The 24,709-nt window shown below is 46.4% G+C and overlaps 1 protein-coding gene across 1 annotated transcript in view; it reads right to left on the reverse strand.

Moving 5' to 3' along the window:
- LOC144755493 (rho-related GTP-binding protein RhoA-D) overlaps positions 1 to 21,161 on the reverse strand; it is a 190,113-nt gene extending 168,952 nt beyond the window's left edge. Inside the window, exon 1 of the mRNA XM_078644473.1 lies at positions 20,980 to 21,161. The gene's annotated coding sequence lies outside the window, so the exon portion shown is untranslated. The remainder of the gene's footprint in view (positions 1 to 20,979) is intronic.
- Positions 21,162 to 24,709: the final 3,548 nt, after the last annotated feature.

A 24,709-nucleotide genomic window follows, 5' to 3' on the forward strand; every position in this document is an offset into this window, starting at 1 on the left:
AAATGAGAATTTTCTCCAGCATTTTTCTCGTAAATGGGGGTTGGTTATCAGGAAAAACGTGTGACGAACATATGCGAATAGTTTTTTTTTTTAAATCATGAAATGAGACCAGTTTTTAAAGATGTAAAACAAAAAAAACACCTCGATATGGGGATGAGTTAACTTTTAGCTGGGGAATAGCATCAAGAGAAAGTTTTGACAGGAATTTGGTATGAATAATATTTTATCAGCATGAAAATACAGATTGAGACACTTGAGAAACTTTGGAAGTAAGTAAGAAGAAAGTGTAAAATTGCTTTTCACAGGACCAGACACTGCTAAGGTTGGGTGAGAGGCAATATTAAAGTTTAGGACATTGCCTTTGCACTGGGGTAAGACACATATCAATTTGTGGAGGATTAAAAGATTCGATGAGGAGGTGTATAATGAAGTCAAACAGGCAATGGTTTAAGCCAAAAGCCAAGATTATCTTCTCTGGGGAACCATGATATACAGTGTCCAAGAAAGGAATCGAAATAGAGACTAGTAGTGCTCACGGTGGAACTCCGGCTTAGGGGAGCTGGCGGAGTGCCACTGTACAAGGTAAGGACTTATCTGTACGTAAAAAAAGATGGGCATATAACATAACAGAGAATCGTGGGTCTAAGATAAAGTTAAGTTGCTGTAATGTTTCTCCAGTATGCTTTCTCATAGCTAGATGACCCTTCATCTCCAAGTACTCTTCACATTAAAAAAAATGTCCTACTCTAGCAAATGTCTGGTGGATCATTTATGAGCTGAAGGTCTGTGGTCACTTGGTAGTAAGTATGGGAGTAGAAAACATTGCAAAACTGATCATTGAAACAATCTTCACCCTGTAACCTTGCTGATACTTTTATGTACCAGATATTGTGTGAATGGAATTTAATCAAGTATCTTCTCAAAACAAACAAGGCTTATCATTATACGTCTGGGAATGTGGTGTCAAAAAAAATACAAATAAGTAATTAACTAGTTAGGTAGCACATTTTAACAAGTCTACAGACCAGCCACCTGGTTCATCAAGAGACTAAGCTCTTTAATCGTACATTTTGCATTACAGCAAGATTTACAAGCACCTCAACTCTTAAAAGTGTTAAAAAGTGACCCATGCAACAGCTTTTCTTTCAATATAATCAGTGTCTGAGCAATTACAGTTGCATGGGAGCAGGCCAATTATTGATGAATGCAATGGTGCATCTGTCGCACATGCCACTTATGAAATTGTGCTGTTTCCCCATGGCTCTAGAGGATACATGTTAACAAATTATATCCTTCCACAGCTCTAAGACACGACCAGAGCTGAAATCAATTCTGGAAAAGACAATCCGAAGAAGAAAGTATTCCTACTGTGTGGATTCCCAGCTACCATGTTTTCCACATACTGCAGGTTTGTGCAGTAAACTGTGTAAATACCTGTTCCCACCACCTGGATGTGATTTCTGAAAGCATTTTTTGCACACCCATGTGACAATTGGGTGCACAGAACTGGAAAACATCTACTAATTAATCAACATGTTGCTGTAGTTTCCCTTTATTTGCACGCGTGCTCCAGACGGAGCTACCTCAGTGTGCAGTGGTGGAGCAGGAGTACATCATGACACGCTACCCACAGTAGATGATTTTCATTATCATGGATATCTTGCTTTTCCAATGATATATTTAAATTTAAGTGCCAGATACTAAAATTAAAAAAATTGTAAATGTAAGTATATCTACATTAAAATCCATTATTACAACTTGTAGAATCCCTGCAAAAGCATACCAAAGGAACAACCTCTGACAGATCACCACAGGTGTGCACGATTTCACACATTCACTCCTAAAAAATTAGAAGTGAACATAAGAAAACAAATTTGATATGGAAACAGGAAACCTACGCAGTGAGCATTTCCTGAGCGCGCAGCTTACAACACCGGACATGTATGGAACCGCAGGTGCAGCCCATAATCTCGTTAATTAATTTCCTATGCAAACCGTGGTACGGACGGACAAGGCGTTATAAGCAGATTTGTAATAAAGCAATTTTTACACCGGTCCTTCACGCGAAATGCGTTCACAAGGATTCAATTCCCGAAGACTGCTAAGAAATAAGTCTTAAACAAGGAGAAGACAACACAGTCAATAACGCTGGGCATTCATCAAGAAGGGACATTCTAATCAAATAAAAGTGCAATTACTATAGAGCACATCTTGTAACAGTAAACCCCATGTTAGCCTTGCCCTTGTAGACACCCCTGGTTTAATCTGCCCATTTGCAAGCAATCCTCGACACTAGCGATTGAATGTACTTTTCTTAAGATTCGATGGGTACACAGTATCGCTCTTCAGCGACTTTTATTAGGGCTTCTGGTTTAAACCAACAAGCCAGTCAGTTCCAGGAATGACAATCCTCTTTTATTCCACTGACGTAAAATAACCTAGTCGAGGTCTCCCAAAGAAGTGCATGTATTGTTTAGGTCGCACCTCATTTACCACAGCTCAAGTACACTAACCGCACAAAACCCACCCTCTGCTAGGTGGCCCCTAAAACCAAGTGCCTCATCCTTCTCACCAGAGTATAAATGCATTACTCAGGTGCCTCCCTAGTTTTCGCTTGCAAGCCACCAAGTTAATTTTTTTTTTATTAGTTTCAATATAATACATCACATTAAATATTCTAGTTCGAGCTTTTTTATACAACTATTTACATTCATAGTGCATATCTTTGCAAAAGAGGAGTACTTTATTACACATTAAAACTCACTATTATACATTACAAAAGTTTATCGGGTACTAAGTCTGTAGTGCAGGACTACTTACTACCGTCCAGTGAGGATGCCCTCTCGGCTCTCCCTTTGGCTTCTCTTATCTGAAAGATACTCTGGTGTGGATCTTGGACATAGGTGCAAAGCTGGTAGGAATTCGCAGGCACTCAGTCTATCGTGCTTCAGTTCTGGTCCGCCCTCTTTGTGGAAAGACATGTACACCGCAGCGAAGTCAGTCAGCTACCATGCTTCTTCGAAGCAGGCGCAGGCCACAAAGCACAGTCCGGGGGGCAGCTAGGAGCGTGGCGGTTTTATGGCGGTGGACCTCTTGCTGGGAAACGGCACAAGTTAGAGGCTGTAGGCCACAATATGGTCCCCTTCCTCGTGGACAGTCTGGCGAGTCAGCAATTCAGCTGATCCAGACTTCCAGCAGCTAAGGTGGGCTTGCGGTCCGCTTCCAGTCTTCGGCCCATGGACGACAGTCAAAGTGCTTCAAGTATCACCAGTGGTAACTTAGTTCAATCGAGCACACTTTCGAATAACCCCACAGCCACTTGATCACCCAATGGGAAAGTGCATTGAGGCTTCACTTATAGGTGCATAGCCTGCTCAGGCACGCAATGGCTAATGTGATTGGGCTGGCCACTACAAAGTCCATTCAAGCATACATGGGCAGTGCAACAGCTGCGACAGCAGTTGACCGAGTGATGCACTCGGGCTCCCTTCTGCATTGCCGCGAATTCTCCTCGGCGATGGCGACAGGTAGTGTGACCACTCATCCAGTATTTTCAGGGACATTCCATTATTTCATAGTGAAGATCTGTTGTTTTCTCACTAATGGAAGTCTGTTGTCCATAATTATAGGAATTGTAGGAAAGAACAGCCGTAGTCAAACTCAATAGGATTGTGCCTGCCAGGCAGGTCTACATCAGCGAGGCTGTGCAGCAACCAGGCAGAGCCCACTGCCTAGAGGAGACAGTAGAGCAGTGCCTTCTCCTGCTGTCCTCCTACGAGAAGACTCAGAGAACTGTGGTTGTGGCCTGACACTTCAGGGTCGTTGACCAGAACCCAGTCTGCCTTTGATCCTCTACACTAGGGCCGTCCTGGCCGTAGTGGGCATCAGGCGTTTCCCAGGGAGGCTGGAAGGATGGAGGCCAGTTCTGCAGCTGTGGGGACTGTTTTTTTTCTGTTACTGTGGGACTGTTTTGCAGCAGTGCTGCAAGGTCGGTCCTCAGTAACAAAAGAAGCAACCAAGGGTTTCCACCGTCCCAGGGCCAAGCAGTGCTCCAAAAGGCGCTAGTCTGAGAAAATTGCCAGGGCTGCTTCGGGTTCCCAATCTGGCCGGCTCTGCTCTGCACTAAAGTCAATCATCCATGAGCCTCACGCATGGCACACGTCAACCATCACATTATTAACTGAGAGTCGCATGTCAAAAGGACTGCTGAAGTGCGTTTAAAAAAAAGGTATGGTAACTGTGAACCTGAGTGCAATGGGGCATGGTCAGGTATGAAGGGGCCGGGGTTAAAGACGATGATAAAACGACAAAATATTTTGGAATTATTTTGCTGGTCTTTCATCTTAAGTCAACTTAAGTTGAACGAGTCAGTGGGAAACACACTCTTACGATACCAAGACTCAGTCTGTTAAAGCGATCACTACAGCTGTCCGTGTGTATTACCAGACTGGTGCAGTGGGGAATACGGACATCTATTTATATGCTGCAAGGTTCCGCCCTGCAACAGAAAGCACTGTAATATGCAAGACATTATTTTAAAATTGTATGTATTACAAATGCACACAGTATAAGATAATACCCGCAAAAGGTGCAAAAAGATTTCGTTTTTAAGAAAAACTAGTGCTTTCAAAATATATAGCTTTAGTGGTGTGCAATCAAACTGTATGCAGTGCAAAACCTTTTTTTTTTAATAAGTTACCAATAAAATAACGCTCTACAGAATTCAGCTGGTATCTTCCTTACCGTACCAAAAATAAAATAAATCTTTGTCACCATGACAGTTCAAATGACTCCATAAATCAAAGCCTAAACTGGCTAGAGCTGTGTAAGCCAACAAATTAGCCGGGATCATGGAGCCAAGGGTAAAAGAACGCTGCCAGCTTTACACTTCACTGAAGTAGCATGCATAGGCCCAATGACTAGTTACATTACCGGAATGAGTCTTTTACATTAAACTCACAGTTTGAACCTTTGAAGAGGTCGCATAACCACCCACTGCTGCCTCTTGCTTTGCCCACACAGCCATCACTGACATCAATACACACAAACAGCTTTCACCTTGGTAAAGCAGTCCACTTCCAAGGGAAGGTCTATGCACTGCTCCTATTTAATGTGGGCTCTCTAACAGCATTTGCGTGATGAGAAGTGGGTGTACCGAGAAGTCGACACGAGTGGGGTCTTTTGGTCCCTCTTCTATTTTTAATAAGCATAGTTCCTCTGCTCTTTGTAATGGTTCCTCTTTTACACCCCGTTTCAGGGTCTCTACTCACATGGATTTGTTTTTGTGTGCCAGACCCCATATTTTACTTTTGGTGGGAGCAATAGATGGGCTTCATAGTTTATGGGGCACTGCAAGCACTTTGTGAGGAGGGGTCAAGTGTGTTTTTTTTACTGCACTGTACACTATATGAGATACCATCTAACACCAGCCTCAACATTGAAGGATCGAGGTAGATGGCCTGAGTACAGGTCATTAGAGTGGTTTTTGCTTGCCATGATGACAGCAGCAAAAGGTAGTGCAGCATTTCCTAACATAAACACCTATCACTGATACTCTCGAATGAGGACACAGGGTTCATCTGAGATAACTGACAGTCCTTGATAGCTTCATTCTTGTTTACAGTTGTTGTTGGTGCAGACCTTGGTGGGCATTCATGCCAAAGCTACATTTAATATTCAAATCTGGTATTTGTGGGTCAAAAACTTTTGAAGATAACTTGTGGATGTATATCAATTGCGTATTAAGTGTTTAAATGGTTGTACTTGCTCCAGTTTGCAAACCCATAGTAGGACGCCCACAGGACACCAGTGGCAAATTACCTCATCCACTGCGGTTGGGTCCGGTAGCAGCTACCTGTCCAGTGTTCCCCGAACAGGGTCTGACAGCTAGGTGTATGACTGGGCAGAGCGGGGATGGATGGCTCTTGGTGGGTGCACGGTTGAACAGACAGGGGAGCGCTGCAAAATATACGAACAAACGCTCTATGCACGCTGTCCACATTGTGAACAATGTGGTTTATTCTCTCCCTTAACAGTACGAGAAACACCCATCATGCTTCGTCCACCAACCATCTCCAAAGTTCTATCATGAGCTGACGAACACCAAGCAGCATTCCATGTATCCCACAACAACATCCTCGAGACAGTCAAGGTTACAAGGGGCAGACTACTAATACATAGATCACAACAGTAGTGTTTGCCTCTCTGCTAATTCTCAATGTTCCATGATCTGCAGCAAGTTGGATAAGCTGGAGATTGACGGGTCCTGGCATGGATCTGAAACCAGGAAATATTAGGACAGTCTGTGCGAAAATTCAGAGGTAGGTTCAAAGCTTTCAGGCCTTCAGACACACACTGTGCTCGAGCATGGTGTGGTGCAATCCAAGACAGCATCCGACAAGTCATGGAGCTTCTTAGTGGTAAGGTAATGCTAAAGTGGTTGCTTGCCTAATGTTACACAAGCTGTAAACATTTCTTCCCTGCAAAGGGTTCCTGTACTCGGCTCAGTAGCCTTCTCTGCTACATCGGTTAAGAAGGTAGACTTTAGTTAAGATCCTGTGGTCTTTTAAGATGAGAAAAGTGTTTAAAAATTCAAATTAGCAACCCAGAAGTAAAAAAAAATCTTCCATGGATTGCATTGTGCTAAAATATCATGTTCTGTTGGGAAATTACATTCGGATAGATCTCTTGCATGTCTCCCTGATATACAGGTGACCACATGCCTGCTAATTACACAATGTCTGTAAATTGAACTTAAATGTCCAACTGTGTGTGATGGTACACTGAGCCCATTTTGGGAGTACACTACGCAGTGAATGATGGCGCACTTTGCTGCAGGTGGTGGCGCATTTTTCTGAGGGCAGTGGTGCACTTGCCTTATGCTGAAGCTGAATTTGCTGAGGGTCTTCTGATAGCGGTAGTGGCTAATAGTGTGAACAACTAATGATGCACTGTGCAGCACATGGTAGTTAAAAGCAGATTCTGAACTACTTCCATTGGCAAACCACCTTTTTGGTAAAAATGCCCCTTGTGTCCCTCTCCTTAACTGCTCTGGACTGTTAACCATTCAAGGCAGCAATTCTCACCTGGAAGTTCCTCTACAAGATCATGCATCAAGGAATTAAAGCAAATTAGGGTAAGAATGGATTTTTGTGACACTAATATAATCCTCACTAGCATGAACCTTCTATTTGCAACTTACTCAGCCAGTTTGCATATTGCTTTTCCTGCCCTGTGGTTATATGTCTTGCAACTAGTCCTCATTATGAAATGGTATAAAAAAAGCTGATCGTAATCCAAGTATATCACAAGCCCCGCTTAATATTTTCCTCTGGACTTCCATGCAAACACTCCTGCTCTATTTAATCAGACATGCCTTTTGCTTTGCAAAACTTTCCTGAAACTGTCCTGTAATACATTCATGTATTTTAGTTGCCTCTCACTTTCACTCTATTAGAGTTTTAGCTCATGCAACAAAGCGAGCCCATTAAATCCGCCAGTACCGAGGGCACTGTTCAACCAGCCTTTGTGTGAGGAGTTATGCCTTTTACTGGTCCTCCTAATCCTAGGGAAGCAAGAGGTGATATAGGTAGGAACAGCAGCCTTTTAAGTATTTAACGGCATTCAATATTTTAAATGATATTCTTATTTACAAAACGTCCATCAGCACAGAACCGCCAATTTATTTTGGAGAAGACTATTGACAGAGAAATAGCAATGCGCCTAAAATTGAACAATAGGTTCAGAAAGCTTGAATAACCAAAATGCCGTGGGTGCAGGAAGTGACTTCACACACCCTTTTATACCCAATGACATCAACGGGTTGGTCCCTTCACCATTCCTTGGCACCCCCTACTTGCTCTAGGAAGATCAAGGAGTGTAAAATAAAGAAAGTCAATAGGGCTCCTAAAACATTGTTCAGCTTCTCTTCATGCCTCTTTTGCTAAGATCCCGGAGAAGCAAAGACATCGTCGGGACTACCACAGGGTAAAACTAAGCCTAGCAGCTACCAGCTCTACCTACTCCGAGATAACAACTTACCACTTCACATCTTACCCCAGTCAAAATGCTCTATGCCCTAAACTGAGGTACCTCATTCCACCATTTCCGATGTGCTACACTTAAAAAAACTGTGCGAATTTGTATTCCAGCATCAGCTACTCAATACCAGTCACTACATCTTACAACGGCGTACCCTCCATCCATATTAAAGCGGACAGTTAGCTTATGCTGAGCCCAGGAGTACGAATCTTGTGAGGTTTTTCGGTGATCAACAGGTTATCCCTGCAGTACAAAGAATCACAAGAAACGTTAGTGTCTGTGCTGTGCTCTCTGGAGGCAAAACTGCAAATCATGAGGGAGATTACCAGGCACCTTCCCTCACCGCCTGGCAGGGATAAACAGTTCAGGTGTGTTTACAAAACTGTGTGCACTGAAGAGTCTCGTACAGTACGTACTACCTGAGCAGCACACAAGGCACCCAATGTATTCTAGCATGAAGGGCCAACCCTAGGCCCTCCCTAGATATTTAAAGTAGGTGCCAATAGAACCAGTGCAAGGGTTTAGGCACCCCTGGGTGAAGAGACATTCACCCCCGCTCACCTAATCCTTGACATAGGAGAAACTTTGCTGCTTGTGGGTGAAATCTTCCTTGTGGCGGGCCACAGGGCTCTATCTACCTTTTCTTAAACGGACCATGCCGCCATCAAACCTTTACTACAGTTTCCGAACTAATTTGAAATCACAGGGGGTGAGGGGTGGAAGGGAGTCGGCATGAAGCAAGTAAACATCAACACTCCAAAACCCTTAACCGAGCACTGAATTAGTATCGTTGAGCCTGCCCAGTCCACTCAAATGACCCTCGCCTCTTGCATCAGCTCATAATATCTGGCAATCATTGACCAGCCCCAGAGCACATCTGGTGTGGCAGCCTTTCTTTGATGTCACGGAAGCAAAACAGTCTGTGCTGGAGTCCTAGACTAAAGATGTGTGCTCCAAAACAGGAAACAAGTAATCTGTGCAGAGCACAATCCACTCGACGAACAGCCCGCCTCCCTTACCCAGTGTGAGGAAACACACAGCAGTTTCCCAGGCTGGTGTATCCACCCTCAAATCACTAACAATGCAAGCTCAATCTCGGAGCACAGTGGTGAGAAGACGACCCCATGAACGCCACCAGAACCTTCTTCTGTAGGTGCACGAGTAGTGTGCAATTCTGCTCACTTTAGGGAGAAAAGCCCCTTTCGCCTAACCTAGCTGCATCTTTGTGTTATTGCTGACCATGGACAGTATTACAGAAAGAGTCCCAGGGGTGCAACAGGAATGTATGCCCACTTATTACAGAAGGGGTCACAGAGGATTGTGCGGCCCATCTGTGATACAGATAGTGCTGGTGCACATATAGCACCACCGCTATCTCAAGAGGACGGTCCATCATTTGCTTGGGGACATGGCCCCATGTAAATAAGGGAATCCCTTTGCGTCTGCGCCGTATTATGGATGCAGGCGCAAAGGCTAAGAACCAGTCTGGAGGTGCACTTGTAAGTGTGTAATAAAAAGGTGCTTGCACTGTCAGTGAGCCACGGATAGCAGCCCTCAGAAGGGAGGGTGGGAGGGAGTGGGGTCCTATGGACCCTCCAGACATCCCCTTGCAGGAGGGTGCAGTCACTCACTGCACCCGCCTAAAAAAGATCCCTAATACCTCTTTTAAGTGCAGCTGGATTGCTGCCTGCACAGTGAAACACAGAGCGGTTGTGAAGCAGTTGCTTCGTATTTCACTTGAATGCGCTGCCCCCAGGGCAGCATGAAATCGCGGCTGCCGTAGAGGCAGCGCATTCACTGTAACAGGGCGCAATTTCCCTGTTTGCGCATGGCGCATCAATTTAAAAGTGTGCCGCGGTGCAAACAAGAAAAGTGTGCCCTATGTCCAATAGGGCCCCAGATAAACTGAAGAGCAGGCTAGTGGTTCCCAAATGTTCGTCTCATTTCTCCTTGCTTTGCACCCAAGGAAGCAGAAAATCAGACATTCCCAATGCTTCCTAAGTGTAAAGACATCAGTCTTGCCAGTCTAGGTGGAGGGAAATGGCGTAAAGAGGATTTGGTTAAATACACTGGATAAAAAGAACAAATGGAATGCAAACAGAGGGAATACAAGGGAATGCAAAAATTAGGTTTCATGCTTTCATGACTGTGCTCAACAATTTTATATACTTTATCATACCTCAATATATAGATCTAAAAGAGTGTAAAAGATAATGTCGAAAAAGAAGACTAGGGCGACAGGAATGGGTTCTCAAAGACAATCCTCACGTATTAAAAGGTAAGATTGGTTCCAGTCTGAAAACATGTACACATTTTACCCAGGTTATATGTGAATACATGCACAAGTATGAAAGCAAGGTTGGTGATTGCTTTCGAAAGAAAAATGGGCATAAAACAAACTGCAAATTGAAATATGTTTTACTAAACTATTGTGAAATTTTGAACACCACTTCTCCAATGAATCATTTATTAAAATGTGGCTGAATCACGTCAATATTTTTTTTTAAAAGCTAAATAATGGAAGGCCTTCTCCGATGAATCACTTAGTAAAGTGTGGTTGAAGCAGGACAATATTTTAAACAAGCATTTGCAATGCAATAGGTCTCGCATTTGCGAGAGTTTGAGCTATTGGCATTGTAAATGACAATGCCTTTTATATATGTGTTGGTTGTCAAAACAGATAAATAAAATGCATTGTCATTTACAACGCCAATAGCTTAAACTGTAGCAAATGCAAGACCGATTGAGTGGGACCTCGTTTTGAATAAAGCTATCATTATATCTGCTTCAGGATTAAAGTGGAGTTCGTTTTCTGAAACAAAATGGTAAATAATACTGTCGTCACCAAGATTTGACAGGAACCGATTCTGTAATAACAAGCAATTGGCACCACATACTCGGCAGTCTGAAGTTGGTGAAACTACCTTCCCGCTCCTAGCATGTCATTGGAACACTTTTGAACAGACTTTACCTCCGGGCAGTGCTCCTAGTCTCCGGACTGCCTCTTCTATTTAAAGTGCGTAGTAACGAGTGCCAGAGGCGGCTCTGTGGACTGACTGCGCATTCAATGTTCAAAGCGCATGGCAAAGGGAACCAGGCTTCGCACAAACGCCCCTCTCCTGCCTATGCGTACTGTGTCTGACATGCGCAGACTGTCCTGCTTATTATCACAATAAAATTAATTCAAGAGTGCTTTTATTGAACGCTGTGTGCGAGATGCAAATAAAACCACACCACGGAAAATAGGGTTTTCGGGCCTGCGGCGGGCAATACCTTAACTGTTAAGGTATCACCGCCGCCGGCCCGAAAATTGGAAGTTCGGGAGCATGAAGCCGGTCGTGGGGCGGGACTTCCGCCTTCTGCGAGAAGCCCGCGCCCACGGAGTGCCTGGCAGAGAGCAGCAGTGGTGACGCGGGGCTCCCATGCCCAAGGGCGAGCCCCCCGATGGCTGCACACGTAAGGAGGAGCAGAAGTGGCGGCTGAGGCCGCCGATACAAGTGCGGGGCTCCCATGAGTGAGGAAAGCCCCGCGTGTGCCAGGTGATGCGGCGGAGATGACACCAGGGGAGTCCTGAGCGTGACAGAGCCAGCCTGTAGCCCGGTGAGTGGGGCTTAGTTGTACCATGGGGAGGGGTGGTTGTGCGCGTGAGTGTGTGCAGGAGGCTGACTTAGTTGTACCGGGGGGGGGGGGGTGGAGGTGGTTGTGCGCGCGAGCATGTGCAGGAGGCTGACTAAGTTGTACCATGGGGGGGGGGGCGTGTGCGATTGCAGGAGGCTGACTTGGTTGATAGATTATATATACACACACACACACACACACACACACACACACACACACATATATATATACACAAACTCCAAGTTCCCCACAGGTTCGGGAAGCACTCAAGCCACGGTGTACATCCACACACCCACAGACACGTAAATTATAGGTGCCATCTTGTCCGGTTCTGTATGGAGCCATGGCCATACCTACAGCCTATCAGGAGGCAACTAATGGCAGCCTATCAGGAGGCAATTAATGTTATTGAATGGAATAAAGGTGTGGTCTTAACGAACACTGTGTACTTTGTGGAATTAAGCCTTTGAAGAAGAAATAATTTCAAAACGCGTCGGCTGCCTGAGACGTGTCTGTGGGTGCGTGGATGTACACCGTGGCTTGAGTGCTTCCCGAACCTGTGGGGAACTTGGAATATATATATATCTTGCCTCAGAAGCAAGACAGGAGATGTACACCGCACTTGGCTGTACGTGCGCATTACACCTGCTGAAATCGCCGCAAGCTCTGCGCGTGCCCATCTCTTGTCCCACTTCCAAGGCAATTCCCTAACAACAGAGGTCGCCAGGCTCAACCGAAAAACGATCAATAAATAATGGAGGGCTAATCTAAAACCATTATGAGCAACTTGAAAATAAATTAGGGGCCCAGTTTAGAGAAGCATGCCTGTAAACCACCCCCCTATATGGGAATTCCAATTTTCGCATGAGTAATAATTCAGAAGTATATTTGCATAAGAAAAATACCACTGAGTGGTTGCCAACTCACTTTCCCTACACTTGCTTTCTTTTTCCAGGAGTACATTTCCAATTCTATCCAATGCGGACGAGAGGAGGAGTTGGTGCATACCCTTAAACATGACAGTTTGTGGATGTGCAGAGGCTTACACGGAATTCCAGCTAATTAGCTAATGCTTCTCTACTACTTCCAGCCCCTGTATGTCGATGTGCAGAATGGTGGCAAAATCAAAGCCTTTCTAGAATCCAAACCCTGGTGTAATAGGAGCCCTGACACAAACAGAGAGGCTATTAAAAGAAGTGTGGATATGGGAATACTGTCAGTATGCACCAAAAATGACTGGTGTATTTTTATGAAACAGGATAAGTAGACTTCCGAAGCTTCATGTCCCTTGAACAAGTAGATATTTTAAGATCTTACACTCCTTTTAGTGTAGTACTAATCCAGTTAGGTCAAACCATGTGAATTAAAAAGGCAAATCCTAGACGGAATTAGGTTGTCAACGGTCCAACCAAAAAGTGAGACATTTTATACAAATCAATGTGGAGTTATCTGCAGCCTAACCAGTACAGCAGTTCTGCTGTCTGTCATGGACCTTATGGAAGGAAAACATGCATTTGGTTTTGAAGGGATGAGTTGTAAAGGTCCTAAACAACCCATAATCTCAGTGAAGAGAATCCTCTGACTCACCACGTCCGGTACAAATACAGCCCTCTTGGTTGTTACATATATGTTTTGATAATATAAGTTCAGTAATTGATACCACCCATGAACTGGCATCCGGCCCGCCAACCCACCTACCGAAGAACCCAACTTCCGCACATGCATCCTGCTCAAACCCGCTCCACCCGCCAACACGCCGTCGAACTCTGGGACCTACTCGACACCAATGCCCCAGACGTCGCCTTCTGAAAAAGACCTGGCTGACTCACGCCTTGGTACCAGACATCGCCATAGCCATCCCGGAAGGCTACAAGATCACCCGCAAGGACCGCGCCAACGGAGTAGGAATTGCCATCGTCCGCAGAAACACTCTCAAAATCTCGACAGACACATACGACACCCTCAGCACCGCCAAACATCTGCACTTCCAGATCCACACCGACTCTAACACCACCCTCATCTACAGACCCCCCCCCGGACCCCGACCGCAGTTCAGCGACTCCATCAGCACTCACGCCCTCGCCTCCACGGACTATATCCTCCTCGGGGACCTGAACTTCCACCTAGAGAACAACAACTATGCCAACTCTTCCACCCTGATCAACAACCTCGGACTGACAACTTGTCACAACACCCACCTACTCCGCCGGCCAAACGCTTGACCCCATCTTCTCAGCAAGCACCCACATCTTCAACCACACCACTGAACTCCACTGGACCGACCACCGCTGCATTCACTTCACCTTCCGGAAACCCACCACACACCACCGCACCCAGCAGATGCCTCACCGCCACTGGAGCAAGGTCACCGAGGACCAGCTAACCACCGCCTTCGCCCAGAGCCCTCCCACAGACCCAACCGACCCCAGCGCCGCAGCCTCAGACAATGGATCAACAACTGCGCCAACACCCACGCCCCGCTCAAGAAGCCCCCCAACAACCACACCAGTAAGTAAGCCAGCTGGTTCACCGAAGATCTTCAGACCTCCAAGCGAATCTGCTAAAAACTCGAAAAATACAGGATCCGCGAACGAACACCGGTAAGCTACACAGCCCATAAGAACGCCACCCGCAGACACCACCACCTCATCAGATCCGCCAAAAGGACCTCCTTCATAGACCGCCTAGATAACAACGCACACAACAGCAAAGAGCTCTTCAGCATCGTAAAGGAACTCACCAGCTCCAACACCAATGACATCCCACAGTCACAAGACCTGTGCGATTCGCTGGCCACCTCCTTCTATCGCAAGATCACTGAAATCCACAACTGCTTCAACGCCATCACCACCCCGGCAACCGCGGAGACCCCTGCTCCCACGACCACCAACCGCCTGCTCGCCTGGGCCAACATCGCCGACGACACCATCAAGATCATGAACACTGTCCACTCCGGATCCCCGGAAGACCCCTGCCCACACCACATCTCCAACCCATCCAGAACGCCTCCGCACGCCTGATCCTCGACATACCTCGCCGCAGCCACATCACACCGTACCCGAGAGACCTGCACTGGCCCCCCATCAACAAGAGGATAACCTTTAAGCTCCTCACCCATGCACACAAGGCACTCCACGACACCGGACCAGCGTACCTCAACAGCCGACCACACCCTCGCTATTATCGCCCGCATCCGAAGAGTGACCGCCGGCGGCAGATCATTCTCCCACCTTGCCGCCAAGACATGGAACACCCTCCCCATCCACCTGCGGCAGACCGAAGACCTCCTAACCTTCAGGAGACTCCTCAAGACCTGGCTCTTTGAACAGTAGCAGCGCCCCTCCCCCTCCGCCCCCCCAGTGCCTTGAGACCCTCACGGGTATGTAGTGCACTCTATAAATAGCTTGATTGGTTCATTGATTGTCCCGGCAGCATCAAAATCTAATCTAACACGGCCAAGGGCAGAAAAGTAGCTCTTGCCACCATCAGATCAACATGAAAGGAGACACGTAGGCCAATAAAAACCAACAACCCCCATCCACCATGTTTACTTCTGCCTTGCAACTTTGGGGGACCTAGTCAATGCCAAGTCTTTCACTGTGCCTTATCCCCCCACCCCTAATTAATTTGTACACTCACGATTAGGTATAGTTTTTTGACTGTTTGTCAAAGTCTTTAAGTAAAGGGCTACTATGCACTCAGACTAATCCCTTTGAGGTGTCTGTAAATGGAGATGAATACGTTACAGACTAATGCTATGCGAAACCTGGTGAAGGTAAGCAAGTAGCGCAACCAGTAAAGGAGAGGTGAACAGGGGATACCAGTCTTCAAATATGTCCCAAAAAGATGGCAAAGCCTAAAAAGAGTCCCAGAAGCCTAAAAAGAAGGTGGCATGGGTGGGCGTCTTATGTGTTTGACCAGGCATGTGTAGGCAGAAAAACAAGGGAGGCATGACTTGCTGTGGACCAGGTTATCCATATGCCAGGGAGAATGTAACAGTCCACACTGTGGCCCCTTAGTTTTGCCATTATTATAGAACTCAGCACCAGTACTCGCAGGAACACCCCCCTGCTCTGTGCAGTCCACCACCATAGACTGTACTGAAGGACTGTACTGAAGGACTGGCATTCCGGGAAGCCTGGCACTGCTAGACGATCCAGCTGGAAAGGACCAGTGGGTGGGCAGTTTTTTTATGCGACAGGAACAGCCCACACACTGGTCCTTTCCAGTTGGCCAAACTGGCAGAGCTAGACTGACCAAAAGGCCGGTCCAACACAGACAGTAAGCTTGCAGGTGGGAACCACTGGCGTGCCGTTCAGTATTAAGCGCATTTCCATTACAGGTGCCACGCTGAAATTACTCGGTTTTGGTTTTGAAGAAAAACAGTATGCACTAAAAAAATAAAATAGAAAAAATAAAAACACTCCACAACCCATCCACTCTAAACTATAGAAGAAAACTATTTATTGCCATTAATGTTATGTTCCCACACAACAATTGCGCGCTTTCGCACGGACCCGACCCCTCCCAAGAAGACAGGAGTTCTGAAAAGCTCACGCGCTGGCAACAACGTGTCTTCGACGGACATACATGTGGCCTGGAGCCTGTCTGAGTCCAGCCTGCTCTCCCGCCCTGGAGCACTGACTCACCGCACTCACTCGGCGCCTGGGATGGATCACTATTTTTGGACTCGCCCGGGTTGGCTTGCTATCAGCAACGCACAGGCTGGGCCGCTCGTGCCAACCTACGCCCCGCTGCCCGCACTTCCTGGAAGAGAGGACGCTGCGTTCACAAAGCACCTGCAAACAAGAACGCTGACCCCTGGATACCTGCAGGAGAACAGTAGAACAAAAGAGCCCGCAACACACAACGCTGGGAGTGTCGGCTTGAATCACCTCTTGGGAATCTCCAAGCAAGAGAACTTGCAAAACCGGAAAGCAAGTCATTCATTCCGCTGTATCTGAGCGCGGACTATTCAGAGAGCCGCGGGATTGCCAAAAGATGATGTAAAATATGGTAACTGATCCGTAAAGAAAAATGCTATTTTGTCCAGATCATGTGTTCCTATTCTTCTAAATATAAAACTGTAATTTATTTTTACTGTGGTTCAGGATTATGGGAAAGTAATCCTAAACTGGTAATGACTAGAAGCCTGGAATCTGACCGACACCACCTTCTACCAAATAACCAGCCAGGCAAAAATAGTGTTTATAAAGAAGTAAAATCTAAGCTTACCTACCAATTTCTGAATAGTTTCAGAACAAGAAGTCTAACACTCGCTGTTTGAGAGGGTATAATCGAAGCAATAATGCCCCTGTTGCTTTTAGAGCCAAAGGCACTTCTTGGTTTGCCAGGGCATTATCAATTGGCAAGAGCTAAATTATGTGGCAGGGCTGAGTAAAAGCAGCTAGAAAAGCCAAAATATGTGGAACTCATTGTGATAGTACCAAGTTACCCGGAGCACTCAAATTTGTTACAAAAATAATATCATTAAACATTCATGTTCCAGTCTCTTCATTGAATCCACAGACTCTTTACCCTCATTTAGCCCACACTTATTGGCATCAGTAAAAAAAAAAATCTAATTTTCTCGATATCAATATAGCCAGTAAAAATCACGTTTTCTCCACATCAACACAGCCAACACGTGTTTCGTCATTATTGCGAATTTGCTTCTGACATCAGGGTTTGATCTGTTATCCTTGTAGTCACATTACAGCTAATCTTATAACCTGTAGATTTCAATTTACGTATAATATACAGTACAGGGAAACGTTTCCAAACGGAACAGTTTAGCAAGCAGACTGGTGAGTGCCCCTTCCCACCACGTGTCAACGTTAAGGAGCACTTCTCTGGCCACCATGTGCTGGCATATTGTAATAGTACTACTTCATTATTTTGTTACTTTTACACTTGTTAAGACTACTTGGGTATTAGTTGCACCTCAGTAGTACTAGTTTAACACCCAAATGTAGCTATGAACAGAAAAGTGATGAGTAAACCTTTGCTACGGGTCTTCCACTTCATGGCAACTTGTGACATTTCATTTTTAGTAACTTTTGAACCATTTTAGCTAGAAACACAATGTTTTTGTAAAAATATGCAGATTATGGATTATCTATAAGTATGCTGAAAAAAGCGGTAGCCGCACAATCACATAATTTCAATGGACATGGCTATGGCTATAACTCTTCTACTGATGGCTATGCGGGTTGACTCATGCCGTTTCCAGGGGCGTAACAATCATTTGTTTAGAGATGCAGTGGGAACGGGTACCATAGGTGAGAGGGGGCTCTGCATTCCATTAACAGATGTCTTCTAGTGCCCAAGCAGAGGGTAAAGAGGTCATTTTCCTTGCTTACATAGAATCTCTGTCACCCTTGCCATGTAACGGCCCTCTCCCTTATTCACACTCACATGAGGCCAATGGCTATAACTTAGGGAGCTGGCATTAAATGGCTGAATTGGTATCAGAGCCAAACCACTTTAAATCCCATTACTTCCTGAAGTCCAGGACTTCCTTCCATTCCGCTCAGGACTAGACCTATCAAGACGGACGAGATTTAGATCTTCAAGCGGAAATAACATAAGGTGACATGCAGACCCAGAAATCAACACATGCAAGACAATAATAAACTTAAACAAGAAAGTCAAGGGATTCACTACAAAATCATGAGTGGCTTTGAACGAATCCAGCTGCATTCCAAGGTACACTTAAGCCAGAACAGGAACTTGCTACCTTTTAAAAACAGTCAATTGAACTGGACAACCATGTACATGTGGTCCATCCTGCAAATGTAAATCTTGCAGGATATCCAGTGCCCTAAAGTTAGAATGATCCTTTTCCAGGTTATCCATTGGTGGTCTCTCCTGACTGGTTTGTCCAAATTGGAGGACATGTGATAAAAGTATATCCAACTTCACACTATGACATCCACAAACACTGGCTACGAATGCTTCCCTGGCGGGACTGGGGTTGGAAAAGAAGATATTTATAGTTTTTTAGGGGGAAAATAGCAAGCAATCCTCAGGATATTTCACTTTAGAGATGGTTCACTATTTTTCTGACTCCTCTAGTGCTTAGTTTTTCTATGGACCACTAAAGAAACATGTCAGGTGAAGATTACAGTGTTGGTCGGAGCTCAATGTTGATCTATTTAGGAAAATTACTGTAGATCATATAGAGGGGCACAGGATGGTAAAGTAGGCTAAACCTCAAGGTCTATACTTCAACCTAGCCAAGACGCAAACATACTGCCACTGAATAATTGGACCTGGGTTGGTCCACAAAGGGATTTGGTTCTGCTATATTTAATCCCACTGTGATTAATTAGCTCCATTATGAGTGGAAAGGAAGACTACTGGTGTTGAAGTAGCGTTGCCATATCACCCCTCGTAAAGAGGAACCTAAGTATCCAGTTTTGAGCATTCATCTGATTAGTGTAAACTGGACTTTTAGCCTTCATTTGTTTCAGTGAAACAAAGGAGCTTGACACCTGAAGGCAATGTTTTAAATGAAAACCCAGAAATGGAAACTTGGGGCCCCCATGCAATGGAACGATTCCACAACGCTACCTCAAACAGTGTACTCCAGTACTGGAAGAAGCATTGCCTGTGTCACATTATGAGCAGATCACAGCAACCAACACACAAGAGATGGTCAACAGCTACAGCCATTCACTAGATGGACAGGTGTGCTGGTCAGTAATGCAGCCCAAAAGTGAAGAAAGTTGCCACTCAACAGTGACACCCCAGGACACAATGAGGAGCTACTTACCAATAGTCACCACAATCACTTACCAGTAAGGCAGGTTGGTTACTGCCAAGAAATACAGGGAGATGTCAACAGGGACAAGCGGCTAGTCACCAGTAAGATTCAACTTCCAGCTGAGATGTGCACGCTCTAAACAGTCAAACTCAGTCACAATGACGTGCGGCTTATCGAACTTTGTCAATAAATTGACATGCAGACTGGGCCAAAAGTTGCAAAAAAATAATGCACAGTCTTATGTACTAATGGGTCAGGGTTGCAGGAACCAAGCCAATGTGCAATAGGTCAATGACTACAATGGTGTGTAACACGCTTGTAATTGTAAGGTTATTTTACCCATTCCCGAAGAAAAATACATTTAACAATGTAACAAGGGTGCAAACAATCACGACGGTCATGGCAATTGAACAAGAAGCACCATGCTATTTTTAATAACGCAGCACTGGTTGATCTCGGAAAAAAATGTTCCAAAGCGTGTGATAAAGGGGATTAACAATAAAAGGTGTCCAGTGTCCACCTTTTAATGACAAACAAGGCAGTAGATGAAAATGTGTAAGGGCGGACATGGAAGGGAACAGCCTCGAGAAAGCCGGTAGGCCTGAGGAGATAATGAAAGGAGAAGGTTCGTTTGGTTTTTGGAGCGTTGGTGGTTGTGCAATGGCTCGCGAGATCTCCTGGCTCACAGTGGAACCGGGAGGATTGGGGCGGGGTAGATGGACAACAGTGAGTGCAATTCACTCACTCCAATCTGATCAACAGTTCGAGAGAAATACCAGCTTCTCCCTCCAAACTTACTTAAACTTGTTTCCATGGGAACTGTAACCTGGGAAGCGTCCTCTGGAGCCCCCACCTCATCCCCCTGGCTCAGGCTCCCCGGTGTTGTACTCTCCTCTCTTCCTGCTGAACTGCTCCCATCCCAAAGGGTGGAATGACGGGGTATCTTTCCGCAAGGATGGGGGCACCGGGACACGCTAGCGAGAAGGCATCTGCTCTCAGCGACCGTTCTTTAATCAATACTCCCTCTTCCCAAAGTGATTCGACCGTCACAAAACCCATCTGCGAGAGTAGACGTACCACCAAACCTGTGGGAAAGAGGGAGGCAGTGCGAAATAACCACTCCGCTTAACCACCTCTCCTAAATGGTCTTTAAACTCTTAACTGGAATGTCCCATTGCCTCAACAATTGGAGAGCACGTTCAAAAGAAAGCAACACAATTAAGCAAAAACACTGAACAAGACAATAACATAATACAATTCACGTAAAAACAGACTACCTTAGCCATCGCCCACCAGATAGGCACACAGACCCAGACTGCCACAATGTATTCCGAGCAGCCAATAAAAGGAACTTAAAGAAGTTGAGGCTGTAGAAAGTAAAGCAGATGAAAAACAAACGGAGCAACGAATAAACAGGTTCATTTTGCAGTTTGAGTTACTGCAACCTGGTGAGAAGTTGTTTGGGAACTGTCGAGTAAAACTGCCAAAAAGTCTTAATTGGGGGGGGGAATAAAGACGGCGGGGGCTTCTCGGTGAAGCCGCAGGCTGCCTACCTTGCCTGTTCTTGGGTCCTGGTGCGCCCCTGCTGCCTGGTGGGCTCTCTATTTTGGCTGCTTGCCTTCACCGCTTCCTGCTGCAGCAAGGGTTCGGATGTGCAGCAAGGCTGTGCGAGTCAATGTCTCAGCAGTGAAACTGACATGAACGCCGCTCGCCCACTCCCTACTTTCAGGGGCGGGGCCAGAGCCACGCCCTCCCGGCGGACTGCGGGAGGTCCCGGGCGCCATTGCTCCGCCCATTCCCCTGCATGGGGCGGAACCACAGTCTCCGCCTATCCTGCGAGGTCTTTGCTGCTTGAGGTGGGGCGCTCCCAATGTCGGTGTCGTTCCTTGTGTAGGGAGTGCACAGTCTCTTTCTGCCCCGCCCACTCCGTGCCACCTCACGGGGCGGGACTGAAGAACACGCTCGCCTAGTTTATAGACCGCTTTCTTTCCCTGTCCGTTTCTGCTGAGGGGCGTGGCGGCGCCCCCTGCTGCCGCAAGGCAGGGTAGGGTGTCCTCGAGTCCCTTTCCCTCCTCGCTCCCCGGCCTTCCCTGTCGTTCCGCCTACTCCAGTGTGGGAGGGTCCAGAACCTCTTCCTGTCTGCCCGCTCCCTCCTTCTAATTAGCGGCATTTGCTGCAGCCAAAGGGAGGGACCGGACCGAGCTTCAGTCCAGCCTATGGTCTCGCCGGTGTGAGCACTCGAGTGAGATCAGTGCGCACCCAGCCGCACCCACACGCCCCGGGGCAAAATACAGCAGGGGCCTACTTGTTGCCCCCCCCCCTCCGTCTGTGGGTCCACACATATACATCACTTCTGCATTTTCAGGGAGTGTCTGTCTCCCTCATGCTTTCAGTCTCGTGAGTGTTTGTTTTAAAAAGCTCAGATCGCAGTTCTAGCCCCTCCATGTTTGCGGGAGACACGAGAGGGGGTAGCACAGTCCACCCGCTCATTGCTCGCAATATTACTTCTGCATGCAGAGGGAGCGGATCCCAACCTCCCTGCACCCTGTGCCAGAACCATGACATCATTGGCAAAGCATCACGGGAGCAAAGAGAACCCGCCCTCCTAAAGGACGGATTTTGTTTTTCATGTTTGAAGTTTTCAGTAAGCTGTGATGGTCTTAGCGCAGGTGCCACCCCGCCCCAGGGTTTCATTGGGAAGCCTGCTTCCATTTTACAAGGCTGCCCCGCTTCCTTATTGGAAAACCAGATTTCGGTTGCTTTTTTCGGCTCCCTTAAAATTTGATGACCTAGTTCAAGACTAGTCAGTCAGCAACTTCTACAGGCCATTAACCCCTAACTGCTTAGCTTCACCCTCCCTCCCCCTGTGCTGAGCCCCTTTTTTTTTTGGCTATTTGGGGTAGTTGGCTTTTAGGGCTCCTTAACATTTTTTGATCCACGTAAGGCATCCATGCCAAATGTTCTTCCTTTTTTTATTAATATCCTGGGAATTGTGAATGTATCCGGGGTTTGTGGATTCCAATACAGGACTGGAGGCTTCGAATTATGCTTTTTCTTTTTTTTTTACTGTAATCACAGCAGCCAATGAAAAACGTTCCATTAGTAACAAAACTACATTGTCAATGATGCTTTGCATCAGACGCAATAAGAGCCACCAACACAGTCCCATCATCCTCTTTCTTTGCTGCTCACAGCAGAGCTTAGTACTACCTCACTATATTGATTTACTTTATTGTTCTTATTGAGCTGATTGTATCGGATTTCATTATTAACTAATGTATTATGTTTATCTCTTATTAAGCTTTGTGAGCTTTTTTTTGTGATATTCTGTTGCCTTGTGCAAATTGGGGAACGCAGCAAAGACGGACCTCCGTCCCGGTTGACAGGGCTACTACGCTTTAGCCTCTGAAGTTCGCGCTGCCCAGCGTGGGGGTACCTGACTGCTTTTGCGGTTGCTTTGACCGTCTTTTCGTCGCACGTGCTGCGGTCCTGGGCTCCCCTCATCGCCCGACAACACCGCAGGAGCTTGGGGTGCACGGCCGACGTGCGCAGCCCAATTGGGCCCATTGGCTCCTTTTGGGCTCCATTTGGGCTGTGCACGTCGCAGTCGTCCCAAATGTGAAAGTTTTACCGCTCTTAGGCGGAGAGTTTGCCGGAGCTGGACGCCTGATCGGCAGTAAGAGACATCGCTTTGTGGGAGTGAGCACACTCTCCATATAAATTAATTTTGGCTCCTATGCCTATTGAAGGCTGCAACAACCTGACGACAGCTTTGCTGAGGGGGCTTGGTACTCTATTGAAATTAAGGTTATTGTGTGCAGGTGGGCTTCGCCCCCCATTACTCCTCCAGTATTTGATTATATACATATATTATATTATATCATCATCACTTCATTATTGATCTATGATGGAAGAGTGGGTGAGATACGAAGATGATGAGGAGGAAGTTTATTATGAGGGACAGCAGGAAACTGTCCTTGAGGACAACATTGTAGAGGCTCTGGACGCCTCTGTCCAATCCTCAGTGAACAAGGCTATAGAGAGCACAGTACCAAACACTGTGCAACAAGCATTGGCTGCTGGATTAAAACAAATTACTAAGCAGCTTGAGAGTTTTGCCAAACGCCATGGGTTTGGTACAGACAAACCCAAGCTTTATAACCATCCGGATAAAAGCTCTGCGAAAGAGAGTCAATGGGCACATTCTAATGTGTTAGATTCACTACCCCAATCTCAGGCTGGGGATCATGGGTACTCCACAGGGGGCAAGGCTAAGAGCAAACAAAGAGTGTATGCGGATACAGACACCACCAACACTGACAATACCATACCCGATAAGGAGGCCCCTCCCAGGAAGAAAGCTAAGAAAGTGGCTTCATCAACTCCCGATATTCCAACAAATACTCCTTTTACCTTTAATCTTAGTGAGATTGTGCACCCCCGCTCTTATGACTGGGCCCTGGCCCCTGAAGTTACTGAATATTTACATGAGAACCTTCGCAAAGGGTTTGACAAAGAAGTCCCCAATCGGCTTCGGTCAGAGTGCCCTCGACCCGATCTGCCAGACAAGGTGGCTGAAACTTCAGAGATCGACGTTAGTCTTCTCACATTTTTCAAGATGTTTGCAAAGGATCCCAAGAAGGGAATCAACCTCGCCTGGTGCAGGTGTCAAGACAAGCTCCTCGACGTTGTTGGGCCTTTGGAAAAGATCTTAGAAATGGCCCTGGTGGCCAAAGAGGCGGCTACTCCGGTGGATCCGGATATCTTGGCAGGATGGACACAAAGGGCTATCTGCTTTCTTGGTAACGGCAACTGCGCCATTTCCACGGAAAGGCGCCAATCCTTGCTTATGCACACAGATTTCAATATTACCAATCTGGCTTCCGCCGAGCTAGGACCCCTCGCTGATGGCAATTTCTTCAGAGACCGCTTTGTGAAGGATGTGTCAAAGTATGTGGGAACACTTACATCGTTTGACAAAGTGCAATCTGGCATTAAGCGTGTCTTCCAGGAAGGCCTTTTCAATAGGGCTGGGTGAGGCAGGGGACGCTCATCAGGCCGTTTTTATAATCAAGGTCCCCCCCGACTCTGGTCGCGGCAGAGGAGAGTGGGATTCAACAAGAGGGGGCACCTTCCATCCCACAAGTTGACGATTTTACAGGCGCTATTTCCATGGAGGTAGGCAAAAGAGCAGGCTTCCAGGCGCACAATTCTACAGTTAAGCCTAACTGATATGTCTCCGTTACCATTGGGGGGTCGGACACAATTTTTTGTTCACAATTG

This window comes from Lissotriton helveticus, chromosome 5_1 (genome assembly GCF_964261635.1).
Source record: "Lissotriton helveticus chromosome 5_1, aLisHel1.1, whole genome shotgun sequence".
NCBI classification, from domain to species: Eukaryota; Metazoa; Chordata; class Amphibia; order Caudata; family Salamandridae; genus Lissotriton; species Lissotriton helveticus.